This window comes from Gopherus flavomarginatus, chromosome 7 (assembly GCF_025201925.1).
Source record: "Gopherus flavomarginatus isolate rGopFla2 chromosome 7, rGopFla2.mat.asm, whole genome shotgun sequence".
In the NCBI taxonomy this organism is placed as follows: domain Eukaryota; kingdom Metazoa; phylum Chordata; order Testudines; family Testudinidae; genus Gopherus; species Gopherus flavomarginatus.
The window spans coordinates 97,337,982-97,353,702 of record NC_066623.1 but is presented as its reverse complement, the minus strand read 5'-3'; positions in this window follow the sequence as shown (position 1 = coordinate 97,353,702).

Here is a 15,721-nt window from a genome sequence, read left to right as displayed (position 1 = left end):
TATTTACAGCAAAATACAGCTTAGAGAAACCATGAAATTACACCTTTTTGTGGTTAAAAGAATTGACAGCTTCTTAGACAAAAAGAAGTGGGAGTCTGGAATTGGGATTTTATCCTTGTTTAAACGTTTGGAAAGTAGCATAAAAGCCTGCACTACTGATGAAATTTAAATCATATCCTATAGTTGGGATTTAATGTGTGATAATTGTGTATGCATGTAAGGGGGGAAGCTTGGCTATGAGAATCACCTGGGCAAAATAATTTTTAAAATTCCTAATTTAAATATTTAGACAAGTTATTTATTAACTTCAGAGTTATTTGGTTGAAATGCCATAGGCAGTGTCATAACATAATTAACATATAAGCTTAATTGGCAAATTCAGCAAGGATCTGTAATAAGGATCCACAGTTGCATGCTGGTATCAAAATCATCTGCCCAGAATAGAGTAGAACAAAGTTTGCATACATAACAAGACTGTGATAACCTTGAATTAATTGGTTTACGTCTAAAAAAATTGTAACATCCCATGTTGAATTTATTCTTTTACATGTTGTAACCACTATCTTCTAACCATCTTTATTTTGCTTTCAGTGGCTTCTTGTTTGCTTTAATTTTGGCTAATAAAACTTACACATTTACAGTAATTCTCCAGTATGTACTTTAGCCAAGTAATAGAGATACAAAAATCAATGAGAATCTTCATGGGGGGGGGAGGGGCAAAAGAGGCAGCAGCCGCCAGAGCCCCAGGACCTTTTAAATCGCCGCCAGAGCCCTGGATGGCACAGGCCAAGCAGCATGGATGGGCTTCTACAGGGAGACTTTGGCAAACAAGTAAAGTGCTTGAAACCACTATGTCTTATTGCTAAGGCAGCCTAGTCAGCAAGCTGTAAATTGGCCATTCAGAAATCTCATCTTGACCAAGGCAGGTGGGGAGGGGGGTTTGGGTGCCACAGAAAGGGCAGCTTGACCCCGCATCCTTCCTAAAAAGAATTGTGTTGAAGTTGCTGATACATGCGTTTTAAAAGAGTAGGATATGCCCCAGGAATGTCTATTGGGGTCTCAAGGCTGCAAACTCTGGAAAAACCCACACCTGGTTAATCAATAATCAGAAGGAACCTCTTGCTTGATGATTGAAACAGCTTACTTAACAAGGTTTCTTTAAGGGACATGTCATTCTATTACTAATGTATAAATAAGAGGAAAAAGCTTGAGATAGGAGGGACTCTTTGGGACTGGTCTCTCCCTCTGAATGCATCTTGTGTTCCCCACTGGCAGACGGGCTGCCACTGTGCCACTCGAGAGCCACACTCAGCTTTGGTAATTATCAAGGGTTGGGGGTGTTTTACTAACGTGTTGCGGACGTGTGTAAGTGCTTGAGACTAAGTAAAGTTTAGCTTTAAGTGAAAGCACTCTTGTGTTGTCCTGTTTGTGCCAGCCACCTATCGGTCGGACGGCCGTGTCTCCCCTGATTTATTTCCTGACACCTCCTCGCACAGAGTAAAAGTTGCCAAGAGCTTTGGGTTGCAAGAACCCTGGGTAAAGGCTGGCTGGGGGAGGCTGATGCCAGTCCCGCCCTTTCCACCTGAGGCCCCGCCTCTTCCAGGGGCCCAGAGCCAGGCCCCTGTACCAGTAAGAATTTAATATTATTTTCACCCCTGGAACACAGTGGTTGTTTGGCTTCACCCATATAGTGAAGGCATTTAGTGCACTGGGGGTATGTCTACACAGCAACTAGACACCCACAGCTGGCCCGTGCCAGCCACAGGTTTTTCTTTGCTGCATAGGCATGTTGTGATACATATGTGTAGGACCCATGGATCTTGAATGGTGTGTTGTGTGGGGTGTTGATCATTAGCCAATATGTCGGGAGGTTTTGCATGTGTTGTTCTGGCAGGGTCAGGTGCCACTTTGAGTTGGTCTATGGAAAGCTTGCTTCTGATGATGAACTTGGTGAGGATGCGGGATTATTTAAAGCCCAGCAGAGGGGATTTGGGAAAGATTTCTTTCAGGATATGGTCCCCATTGAGTATGATATCACCCTACACTGCACCTCTTATGGGATAAGTGACAACTCAAAGTATGCAGTCAGAGGGCTTTTTTATTTTTCTGTATTGTATTCATGTTCTCTCAGGGTATCTGAGTGGTCTGGTACATAATGGGATGTGATCCACTTCTCTGGAGTATCCTTGCTTGTTTTAATTATGTTAAGGTGGGTAAGACTTAACTGGAAACAGTCTTTGTTCTGAGTGCTTCATTAACAGAGCTAGCCATATAAATGCAAAAATAGTGTTCATTGTTCTCCTGTTTAAAAGTGTCATTCAGCCAAGAAGGGAATAGAAGTGGGTGATTTAGGTGACCAGCCATACACAATATATTACAAACAGTCAATAGTGTGTTAGGGCTTGTCTACATCAGAAAGTTGCAGCGCTGGTGAGGGAGTTACAGCGCTGCAACTTAGGAGGTGTACACATCTGCAGGGCACCACCAGCGCTGCAACTCCCTGTTTGCAGCGCTGGCCGTACTCCCGTTTTGTCTCGGGTGTAGAGGATCCAGCGCTGGTGATCCAGCGCTGGTAATCAAGTATAGACACTTACCAGCGCTTTTCTTGACCTCCGTGGAATAAGCAGGTATCCAGCATACCTGAGGAAGCCTCTGGTAATCAAGCTGGTCTCCTTCCCCGGTTTGCTCTCGCGTTCCCCGAACCCCGAGCAAGCAGGTCTCCTTCCCCGCGGTTTGCTGGGTGGTTCCGGGAACGCGAGAGCAAACCGCGGCGAAGCTGGTCTCCTTTCCTGGTTTGCTCTCGCGTTCCCCAACCCCCCTTGAAGCCGCCCAACAGCGCTGCAGTGTGGCCACATCTAACACCACTTGCAGCGCTGGTTGCTATAAGTGTGGCCACTCTGCAGCGCTGGCCCTATACAGCTGTACTAATACAGCTGTAACAACCAGCGCTGCAAAATTTTAGATGTAGACATGGCCCCAGTCTATAGACTAAGGCAAACTATTCAGGTAATACCTACCAAAAGCAAATACATTTGCAGAACTTGGGCTAAATAGGCTTTATAATTTATCTTAATAAATAGAATCACTGGGGCCCTGATTCTGCAATGAGCCCCATGCAACTGGACCCCTGTGCCATTATGGAGCCTCACTAAAGTCAAGGGAGGCTGCCTGCATGGACCTCATTGAGTCTGGGCCTAAGTTTCAGATGTAAAATGGCTCATATTGCAGGATTATAATTTAACTAGATGAGATCTGATGAACTAGTGTGTGTGTGTGTTGCAACACTCACTTAAAAAGCTGGAGTCCCCCAAACATGAGGGGACATAACATCAACCTGATCAGGTCAGGAAATGTGAGTCATTGATAACAGCACTCCTCTGTGCAACTATGAAAGTCTTCCCCCCACCACCACTTCTCTGACATCTCTATCTCCCTTTATAGGCCTTGCATTGTTGGACTTGCCTCTAAGTAGGAGAATGAAAGAGTTGCCTGTAAAGTTCAGTTAATGCAGCTTCTAGTCTGCCAATTGACGTGAGTACAGAGTGAGACAACACTAGTCTTTCCGTTACTGTGAGGTTTGTTAAGTGAATAGGAATCATCTCATCTCTAGGATGTTAGGCTCAAACGTGACCAATCTGTACTGACCAAAAGTCATTACTGTCTAAATATTGTTGGTAACCTCCATGAACTTATTTGGTAATATCAGTCCAGTTGCTACAGCCACATCACAAAACCTACCACCTGCCTGGCACTCAGTTTTGGTGTGAGGTTGAGGAGTCTCAATAACCTTCATACGTCTATAGACAGGCCTGCCTGAAGAGTAAAGAGACACATTGATGTATTGTGATGAAAGTTTGTACTGCTGCTGCCTGTACCTTTCTAGTGCAGTTAAACTAGCATCATCTTACAAGCATTAAATGAACTTCTAAAAAATAGAACTAAAAAGCAGAGCAAAAGGTGGTTCAGAAGAAAGAGATAAAATAGACTTAGTTAAATCTCAAAGCTCCAGATAAAGGAGCCATGCTAGTTACAGCTTAATGGAATTAATTTCAAGTTTGGAAGTGTGACTCCTCTAATTATCGTCTTGTGAAGCAGCTTTCACGTCTATGTTGGATCAGACAATGAAACGTGCAATTTTTCTTACATGTAGTTTAAGAAGCCACGACCAGCTTTTCTTAGAATGTCAAGTATAGAAACTGTTCTATTCCATTAGGTTTTCATACCACATGCATGTTATCTGAATGCCTGACACTATTATATTAGTGCCTCTATAAAATTTGAAAACAGAATGTAGTGATTTCTACTAGGCAAGATCCATGGCACAGACTTTTTTTTTTTTTTACACCAGCCTTAAAAAAAAAAAAAAAAAAAAAAGAGTAGCAAGTTATGTATAATGACCAGTTTTGGGTACATTTTTGCACTCCATTAATAACTGAAGTATTTCTTTGTTTAAATATTTTTGCATATTTCTAGCCCACTATTGACCAAATTTTCAAAAGAGCTCAGAGCCAGCTTTTTGAGTACTCAGAACACCATAATCAGGGCTAGATTTAAAACAACAACAACAACAACATAGCTCTCATTAGACTTCTAAATAAAGGCCAGCTTTTCAAAAGTACTTAGGACTCAGCAGCTCTCATTGCATCACTTATGGATAGATTTTTCACAAGAGCTCATCACCCAGAATACTGCCCTCTTTTAAAAACTGGTAATTTAATTTGGTGCCTAAAGGTCTGAGTCTGTTCCCACTGAAGTCAATGAACAGGCTCCAGTAGGACTTCAACGGGAATAGGAGATGAGACCTCTTGAAAATGATGGCCTACGTGTAGATTAGATCTTTTGGTATTTCCCCTGGCCACTAAAAGATAAAGAAAGCACCTATAGACTAACACTTCTGGTATGTTAACCTTTTGGGCACCATTTGTTACATTCCTTCAAAACCATGTGGTCCGAATTTGAGCCTTCAAAATAGACAGCAAAACTATCCTGCAACTCTACTCAATTTAAAGTGCAGGGAGATGTGTCCATTATGAATCATGCCCAAATGACATCATCTAATGCAGTCAATAATTAATGACCTTTGCAAAACATCTTTTTGACTGGTCCTGTCTTCCTAGAAGATGTGCAGTGTCTTTGGTACTTACCATTATAATTCACAGTTCCACAGTGCTGTTGTGAATGTTGGAATGTTTCCTTAGTTTCACAGGCCTTCCTTCCTTCCAAGCTAATATTGTTCTCTAATTATTGTCTTGTGATGATCCTGAGTCTTGGTTCTGACCTCTTCCCTGAAATCTGAATCTGTGTTTGAATGTCTGAGTGAGAATCTGACCAGCCCAAGTAAAGGATATGCAGCAAAAGGGTTTTGATTCTGCACTGCTTACACTTGTGCAAAATGGGTGTAACTTCTCCTAAATCAAAATGCTAGTATTTAAACAGTCATTTTGCAAAGGTGTAAATGACTATACAACAGGGGGCAAGGCAGTGGAGCATCAGGTCCAAAGCGTATTATGACACTCTTCCACGGCAAATGACTCTGTCTTTGGAATAATGAAAGCAAAGCATAATACAAGAGCTGGAAAGGTTCACAGTTTAAAACAATGCAGCAATTATTCTTCTATAACACAAGTGTCCAGACATTTTTTATCTTGACATGTCATGTGGCATTAATAACTGGGCATTATTTATCGCAACTGCTTATTTATTGCGACTCTTAATATAATTTTTATTTACATCAATGTATTTATTTACCCCTTAAACTCTTTGAAGGGATTGTATCTTTTTGTGTGCATACCGAGCACTGAACATAATGGGTAACTGATCCTGACTGGGCCTCCGGAGTGCTTGTACAATTTAAGTGCAAAATCATAATTTTGAAAATTATAGACATTTGTACACGTGGTGTTAGTTTGCAATGACTCAATATTTGCCACAAGAATTGTACCTCTGCACTCCATGAAATAGGATACAGTGATGCAATATTTCCAAGTCATACAGCAGGGTTAGCGTTTTCTTCTGCAGCTCACATTTATCTTTCCAAAGCAGTCACTTCCAGGAAACTAATTTCAATTATGGGAGTTATTTATCCAATAACTTATCTGTGGAAACAGGCAAATTCAGATGCAGTGTTTTGTGCTGGACATAGCTTGCACTGAAAATATATTTATTCACAGGAGACCAAATGCTCTCATTTCTACTGGTTTGGGTCCACTGAAGCCAATTAAGTTGGTGAAATGGAGAACTGAATTTGGCCCTGTGTATTAAATGGAAAAATTGCAGATATGTGAAATAAACATATACTCTACTCTGTAAACATTGCCTAATTCCCTAAATATCCTTCCTTCCCTGACTCGCTGCTACCTTGTTCACCTTAAAGAAGGTAAGGGACAGGAGGCTTGTCTCATGAAAGGTGACCAAGCACTTTGAGTGAACTTAGCTTCTACCAAGAGACACTTTTCCACATCTTGATTCAGCAGCCCAAATTCTGGTTTACATGCTGTGCAGTCTAGCTGGCTCCTAAGTGCTTCCCTGGATGGCGAGGTGTCTCAGCCATTTGTAGCCCCACTCTCACTAATTCAAACATGTACAGAGGCGCTAGACCAATTTGTATAGTGGGAGTGCTGAGCACCATTGAACCAAACTGTAAACCCTGTGTATGATGGAAACCACTTCAAGACAAGGGATGCAGCAGCACCCTTAGTTCTAGCAACTATGGACATACATTCAGCTTTTAAGAAGCCACAGAACTATGGAGAGAACTTAAGAAATGAAGGACTGGAAATGCAACACTGCAGAGGTTAGGTTCACCAGCTGCATATGTCAAAGCAATGGTATGATCTACAGTGTGAAATGGAGAGACTTCCTCGTGAGCTAACTCTCCCTAGAGTGTAAGTTGGTACAGAACATGACCTGAACCTTACCAAAGATGAGAAATCAGCCAGGTCTGCAGCTGTGCAAAGGTAGCTAAAGGCAAACCAAACCAATAGGAGTTATGCTATACTTTTTCTCAGCTGGCTATCACTCTTATTATTGTATGTAGGGTATATCACCTTTCCTTTTGGGGCTGGACTGGAGGATTTTTCAGTGTTATGATGACAACTCCCCAAAGAGACACACGAGGCAGCTGCTAGGTTTTACATATCTTCACTGAAATAGCATAACGGCATAGTATCGAAGGCCTCAGTGGGAGAGTCGTACAGGAAATAGAATTTGCCACATTCTGAATTTTCACATTTCTGAAAAATTTCATGCTGAATTGGAAAGAAGCGTTGGATCTGCAATAGGTGAATTTTATCTTTATTTTTGGAGTTTCACATTATTTTTGCAATGTGTAACCAATGCTAATTCTGGATTGTAGCACAGTATCACTATTGACTTCTTAATCACATACAGCCAACCACACAACCACTTGAATGTAACAGAAGGGCGTCTGCTTGGACCACAGCCTCATCATCCATAAGACAGCATGGTCTGAAGGAATGACAGGTGAGATCCTCAGCCCTGTATAATCTCCTTTACTTTACTCTGGAGGTACAAAGCAGACTTGCATCTGATTTACATGGCCAGGTGAGGATGCCCTTGGTGTGAGTGACTCCTCAAGTGACATAGTCAGTATTTACATCACCGCCTCAATCGGCGTCTGGCATAGGGTGTGTAGCCAGTACATTGCTGTCTTGCTGATCCTCAGCTGCTGGAACAGCCTCATGGAGGCCGTCCACAGCTGGTGTAAGATTAAGGCTAAGATTTAGTCAAGGGTATTTTTAGTAAAAGTCACGGACAGGTCACGGGCAGTAAACAAAAATTCACAGCCTGGGACCTGTCCATGACTTGGACTATATACCCCTGACTAAATCATTAACGTTCTTGAGGAGGAACTCTAGGGGGGCTCTGAAGCAGGGGGTGGCCCTGGGATGTTGCTGGTGCTCTGGGGGGGAGGGGTGTGTGCGGCCCGAGACTGATGCTGCTGGGGGGCCTGGGGTTAGTCAACCTGAGGCTGGCTAGGTGATGCCTGGGAGGGGCAAGAAGGATCACATGCCCCTCCCCAGATGCCTGGGGAGGGGGCACATTCAGCAGGGAACCACAGAGGCAAAAGGAGCAGAACATAGGGCTGTCAGGCAGCCTCACACCGGCAGCTCCTCCGCTGTGGCTGTACTGCCCCCATCCCCAGCCCTTGCATGGGACTGTGTCCCTGTCTGGGATTTGTACAGCCCCGCTGGAGGACAGGGCTGGGGGCAGTACATAGGGTGACCAAACAGCAACTATGAAAAATCGGGCCGGGGGTGGGGCATAATAGTCCATATAAGAAAAAGACCCCAAAATCAGGACTGTCCCTATAAAATCAGGACATCTGGTCACCCTAGCAGTACAGCCATGCTGGAGGAGCTACAGACGCAGGGCCACCACTCCCAGGATCCAGCACCCTGCGCCTGCAGCTCCTCCAGTGTGTACAGACCCCAGGAGACGCAGCTCCATGCAAGGGCTGGGGGCAGCACAGCCTTGCTGGAGGAGCTCATTCTGCTCCTTTCTGCCACGTGGTTCCTGATGCAGCAGAAGGACAGAGCCCCCCACCCACACAGGCAACGTGGGTCGGGGAGAGGACAGGGAGAGCGCGGGGTCCCTGGGCTTAGAGTGGGTAGGGAAGAAGTCACAAGGAGAGGTCACATGCCCTTCCCTTTAGCTGGTGCCCCCCGTGTGTCTGTCCCATCAGTCGCCCCTCTGTGACAGACTTGCTGCCTTATATAAGATAGATAGCAGCCCAAAGACTTCTCTCTTGTTCTGGTAACCACCTTGGTGCCTGCCAGCTGCAGGATCAGGGAGCTGCAAAAGATGCTGAGTGACCTCCTTGCCCCATTGCCTCTGGGCTTCACCTAAGCACAACTCAGCCAGTCCAGAGGGTTTGGGCAAACGAGCTGCTGGAAGTCAGAAGATCTTCTGTTCCAATGCTTGCTGTCTGTGGCATGGAATTGGGCTTCAGTAACCTATCTCTCAAGGTTGGGAGGATGAGTTAATGTTAAGTGCTATGTAACATTAGCATTATTCTGTTTTACCACTTCAGCCTAGCCATTTTTTCATTCTCTGTGTCTTTTCTAATAACTCGGATACCTAGGTACAGTGGAATGACTCAAGAACCGTGTCTGCCAGAGCTACCTTTGTCCTAGCTTGTCAGATTGGCACTGCTCTAACATCCTTTGTATTAATAGTTTTACAGCACCATCTGGTGAAAGAAGGAGACTATTACACTGCATTTAAAGATATCTTTGAAACTTTAAGACCCTGTTTTCTTAAATTTAATTTAAATGATATAGGAATCATAGAATATCAGGGTTGGAAGGGACCTCAGGAGGTCATCTAGTCCAACCCCTTGCTCAAAGCAGGACCAATTCCCAACTAACTAAATCATTCCAGCCAGGGCTTTGTCAAGCCTGACCTTAAAAACCTCTAAGGAAGGAGATTCCACCACCTCCCTAGGTGACCCATTCCAGTGCTTCACCACTCTCTGAGTGAAAAAGTTTTTCCTACTATCCAACCTAAACCTCCCACATTGCAACTTGAGACCATTACTACTTGTTCTGTCATCAAGTACCACTGAGAACAGTCTAGATCCATCCTCTTTGGAACTCCCTTTCAGGTAGTTGAAAGCAGCTATCAAATCCCCCTCATCCTTCTCTTCTGCAGACTAAACAATCCCAGTCCCTCAGCCTCTCCTCATAAGTCATGTGCTCCAGCCCCCTAATCATTTTTGTTGCCCTCCGCTGGACTCGTTCCAGTTTTTCCACATCCTTCTTGTAGTGTGGGGCTCAAAACTGGACACAAAACTCCAGATGACTTATGACTCCAGGACTTATGCCCCACTGCAAATAATGTTGTCTTAGCTAGCCCCTCCTTGAGTTGTCATCACACTAATGCTGACCTTCCAGTCTCTTCTCAATAAGCTCTTGTGTGCTCTGGAATAATGACAAATTGTTTTCGGTGGATCTCACTTTGAATTATTTTAAAAAGGGTCCCATGGTCCTGGATTGCGGCAAAAGAATGTCACAGAGAGCCGAGTTTTCCTTGTTAACAGCATTGCAGATTAGACTTGCCTAGACGAATCCGTATGACAAGACCAGACTTCTTGTAACACAGGGCAGCTAGTTGGAAGGCAGCTAGTGGCAGAAGTGGAATGTCCAAGGGACATGAAAGAGAGTGAGAAAGGTGGTTTGGAAAGTTCCAATCAGAATTTATACCCCAAAGATTCTATGGGAAGCTCACAAAACTTTTCAGTATGTTCCTTAGTGTTTTGACAATCTCTGGAGTTTGGACAAAGCCTGAAAAGGAAACCACTCAAATGGAAGTTCTGAGCCATTTTTGGTCCCACTCTTCAATCCTGTCTTCCAGCCTGTGACCCCATCTTTCCTTTCTGAGCATTTTCCCTTAGTGAGCTCATATCTGGGGCAGCAGGGCATCTGGCTTTTGTTCTGCTACGCTTTGGACATCTACTATATAATTTTTATATAGTCAGGGATTCTGTAGGTAAGACATGCTTCCTTGGCGCAAGAGGGACGGGGGGATAAGAACTTGTGAAGACAGCAACTGGTGTAGCAGTCTGCTAGGCCTACTGAGACCACGATGATACAGAAGGAGAACAAAAGGAAGGGAAGGGTATTGAGCCTAAGCAGGTCAGTTTGAGATTTATTCTTTGCTCCAGGCTGGTTCTTATTTTTCCCTAAATGGTAGGTCTAGCCCTTAGTGTTCCAACCCCCTCTTCTAACATACAACATCTGCAGCTCTCATTTGTAAATGGATCTTCATAATTAGGGCCCTACCAAATTCACAGTCCATTTGGATCAATTTCATGGTCAGAGGTTTTAAAAAATGGTTAATTTCATGATTTCAGCTATTTAAATCTGAAATTTCATGGTGCTGTGACCCCCCCAAAAAAGGAGTTGTGGGGAGGGGGTTACAAAGTTATTGTAGGAGGGATTGCGGTACTGCTACTCTTACTTCTGCGCTGCTGCTGGCAGTGCTGCCTTCACGGCTGGGCAGCTGGAGTGTGGTGGCTGCTGGCTGGGAGTCCAGCTCCGAAGGCAGAGCCGCTGTCAGCAGCAGTTCAGAAGTAAGGATGGCAGGGTATGGTATTACCACCCTTACTTTGGTGCTGCTGCCTGCAGCGCTGGGCTCTCAGTCAGTAGCTGCCACTCTCTGGCCGCCCAGCTGTGAAGGCAGCAGCGCAGAAGTAAAGGCGGCATGATATGGTATTGCCACCCTTACTTCTGCACTGCTGCTGGCGGGGTGCTGCCTTCAGAGCTGGGCATGTGGCCACCAGTTGTTGCTCACCAGCCATTCAGCTCTGAAGGCAGTGCCAAAGTAAGGGTGGCAATACCGTAGCCCCCCTAAAATAACCTTGTGACCCCCCTGCAACTCCCTTTTGGGTCAGGACCACCAACTCAAGAAAAGCTGGTCTCCCTCATGAAATCTGCATTGTATAGGGTAAAAGTACAAAAAAGACCAGATTTCACAGGGGGAGACCAGATTTCATGGTCCATGATGTGTTTTTCATGGCCACGAATTTGGTAGGGCCCCATTTGTAATGTAACCAGAGTCTGTGGTATTCACGGGAAAAGAAAATTGTTGGAGAGATAAGGGAATACCCTGACAAAATGTAAAACATGCTGCAGATGTTCTGTCAGTGTGATTCTGTGAAGCCATCTGCGCAAGTGCACCTGTGAATACTGTACCAGACACAATATTGTCACCATGTTACAGTTATGAATTACAAGGCCTGAGATAGTCACTTGCAATGGGATTTAATCGATGCATTTGAGGGCACCTGACTGTATATCATTTCTCACAGAAATGTGCTCCTATCTGATCTAATGGCCCTATCTAATCTGACAATGTGGCACTTGAAACAGGAAAACACACAACAGCATGAGGCACTGGAGATCACAGCCAGACAGGCAAGGAACCAATGAAAAAGAACTATGCAGCCAGTTAGCCACACATTGTCACCTCAAGATTAGACTAATGTAATAGGCAATATATCAGCTACACCTTGAGAGCATTTGGAAATTGTGCAGGATACTTGCCCTGTTATTAAATGGAATTTCATGTTGGAAGCACATGGCACCAGAGCCATTGCTACTGGTCGGTGATACCTTTGTGGGAGTCATTAAAGGTGCTTGACTCTCCACTCTGTCATAGCTGAATTAAGTGTGTCTGCATTGCAATCGGAGGCGTCACTGCAGCTCGGGTAGGCATACCCACACTAGCTTTAATCTAGCTATTATGGCTAATAATAGCAGTGAAGACACTGTAAAAGCAGCAAAGAATCCTGTGGTACCTTATAGACTAACAGACGTTTTGGAGCATGAGCTTTCATGGGTGAATACCCACTTTGTCGCATGCATGTAGTGGAAATTTCCAGGGGCAGGTATATATATGCAAGCAAGAAGCAAGCTAGAGATAACGAGGTTAGTTCAATCAGGGAGGATGAGGCCCTGTTCTAGCAGTTGAGGTGTGAAAACCAAGGGAGGAGAAACTGGTTTTGTAGTTGGCAAGCCATTCACAGTCTTTGTTTAATCCTGAGTTGATGGTGTCAAATTTGCAAATGAACTGAAGCTCAGCAGTTTCTCTTTGAAGTCTGGTCCTGAAGTTTTTTTGCTGCAGTATGGCCATCTTAAGATCTGCTATTGTGCGGCCAAGGAGGTTGTCACAGGCTTCAGCTCAGGGCTCTACAATCACGTTGGGGCCTGAGTAGATATCAGTATTGCTAGCAAATGAATGAAACCCAGAATGATGGGGGGAGGGGCAGTAGGGAGAGGACTAGGGAGCTAATTCAGAGCTGCCTGGCCTGGTGTGAGTTTGAGTTGCCCAGCCCTAATTTACATCACTGGCAAAGGTCCCTCGGTGAATTACGCCAGTGGAAGATTGGCCAGGCCGGATGCTCTGCTCCACCACACCTCCACCATTTCCTGTTGTGACTCTGCCTCACCTAGGAAATGCTTTGCTTTAAAGCCACTCTGTGTTGCTTATGTCAGGTACGTTGGCCTTCGCAGATCAGTGAATCTGGTGTAGCCAGTGGGAACTGCTGAATATTTAGCATTTTTGAAGATCAGGCCACTTGCTTAAATGCCTAAATATAAATCTAGGAGCATAACTAGAAATGCCTGTTTTTGCAAATCTTAGTCTTAGTGTCTTTTTTGTTTTAATTTTGTAAATAAGTGGTTAGCTACTATGCTCTGAAAAAATCTCCATTCAGACACTATGGTGACTGAGTACATTAATGCCTCAAATTGGCACCATTCATTTATTTTCTACTGATGAATGACTAAGTGTATACCTATCTCAAAGTTGCTCAGAGGTGTGGAATATCTTATTAGATAATGGTCTTCTAAATGCTGTGCTCTGTTTTTTAATTGATTTTACCACTTATTTCAGAAGTTGTTCTCTATGCTGGAAATCCTGAGTGTTCTCCATTCAAAAACTCACAGCTCCAGCTAGACATTAGCAGGTGAGCTCTTAAGTTGTCAAATGTTTAACACAGTGGTCTCCAACCTTTTTAAGCACAAAATCACTTTTTGAATTTAAGTGCAACCCAGGATCTACCTCAAAGAAAATGGAGAATAACAGTAATTACACAAACCCAAGTATCAGAGGGTAGCCGTGTTAGTCTGGATCTGTAAAAGCAGCAAAGAATCCTGTGGCACCTTATAGACTAACAGACGTTTTGGAGCATGAGCTTTCGTGGATGAATACCCACTTCCTCAGATGCATGACATGCATCTGAGGAAGTGGGTATTCATCCACGAAAGCTCATGCTCCAAAACGTCTGTTAGTCTATAAGGTGCCACAGGATTCTTTGCTGCTTTTACACAAACCCAAACACACTTGTGGTAAGCACCAGAATGGGCGTAAAAATTCTGTTAGGTTCTGCGACAGGTCGTGCTTGCCCCACCCTGGTTCACAAAGAGTTAATCCCACTCTGTGTCTAAGGAAGCCATGCCCTCTCCAGCTAGAACCAGGATAAAAGGGAGCAGCTCAGCTCAGTTGGGGCTGACTGCCAAGGAGGGAGGACTCATGTTGCAGGCTCCAGTCCAGGAGCTGCTGAAGTCCCAGACTATGGAAGCCAGAGGCTCCAAGACACCAGCATATATCAGGTAGCTATGGATGCCCAAGAGTGGTCAGAGCTGCCAGGGGCAGCCCAGGCTGAAGAACCCAGAGATGCCTGGATTACTGCATATTGGCTCTGGCCATTGGGCCACACTACCCTGCGGGAGAGGGCAGCCATATTGACTCTGGCCCCTAGGATGCAGCACCCTGAAGCTAAGGGTGTTCAGGCTTTCTCAGCTGCAGGGCTGTAATGATCCCTACCCTGCCCCCAGAGTGGAACGGGGACCGTTTGCCCTGTGACCGGTTCCCAATGTTAATCATTCTTGCTAACAGCTCCTTAAGTTGTTTGGATATTGGATTTCAATCAATTGGTCTGATTAGGATTCTAAATCAATATGTTAATGAGTCAGCCTTTAGCAAGTGTCATCAAACGGAAATCATTTTAAGATCATTCCCACATCTGCATGACTGAAAATCCAGTGGTGCACTTGCTTTATTTTAGAAGTAACTTTAGCCAATAACATATTTTAATAAGCTAATTAACCTTTTTAATAGCTAACTTCAGCAGGGGCCCAATTCTGCTCTCATTGAAATGTCCCCATTGAGTACAGTGGGGGCAGAATTTGGCCCTTGGTGAAGTTGGCAGGCTACTAAAAAGTTTATTTAACTTATTAAAATGTTATTGGCTAAAGTTGCTTCCATTGAAATGTCCCCATTGAGTACAATGGGAGAAAGTTTGAGGCCCAGGTTTCCGTAGGTCCTAAAACTGCAGGATTTGATCCTGAGACTATTTTATCTGCTATAATAAATCAGGCCTTTTATCAAAATACTAAGATGTTTTTCAAGATCAAGACAAACAGTGCTCTGCTTAATACCTCCTGCACTGCATTTTTACATTGTATTTTCTATAAACCTAAACATTTTCATAATCTGTTATTTGATTATACAAGAAATCTATGCAGCATCTCACATTTTATTAGAGATTACAAATATAATTTCACCTCAGTTCTGCACTTGCTACCTAAACTATACTCACAGTTTGACAACTATAATTCTCAGTTTAAACTATTGGACTTTCACCCAAAGTCATAATCACCTCAGACTGCAATCTTGTTAGGTCTCATAGGTGTTAGGTCTATCCTAGTGGTTTTCAACTTGTGGTCCATGGACCACTGGGGATCTGAAGACTATGTTTAAGATTTCCAAAGGGGTCATCATCTCTATTTGAAATGTAAAAATGTTGAAAACCTGGGGTTAACCACTACTTGGATTAAAATTTGGGGTCTGCCGAAAGCAATGCTGGTTGCACAATAGGTGGCACTCTTCCCTCTGAGTCGGGAGTAACTCAGTGCCAGATAACAGAAATGAGCTGGGGCAGGAGGTGTAAAATCAAGGTACTGGCCATTCATGGCCCTTAAAGAGCTCATGAAACTTTTTGCAGGAGCAGGAGAATGATTCCTGGTCAGATTCCAAGCTGGATAATTACAATCTGCCTACCTTATTTCGGAGTGCATTTTTAATATGTGAAGTTTATCTTTATTTGCACGATTTAAAAGCTATTGGGCCAGTATCTAGTATTCTATAATGTAAGCACTACACCAATGTAACTCCAACACCTTCAGTTAGAAGAACA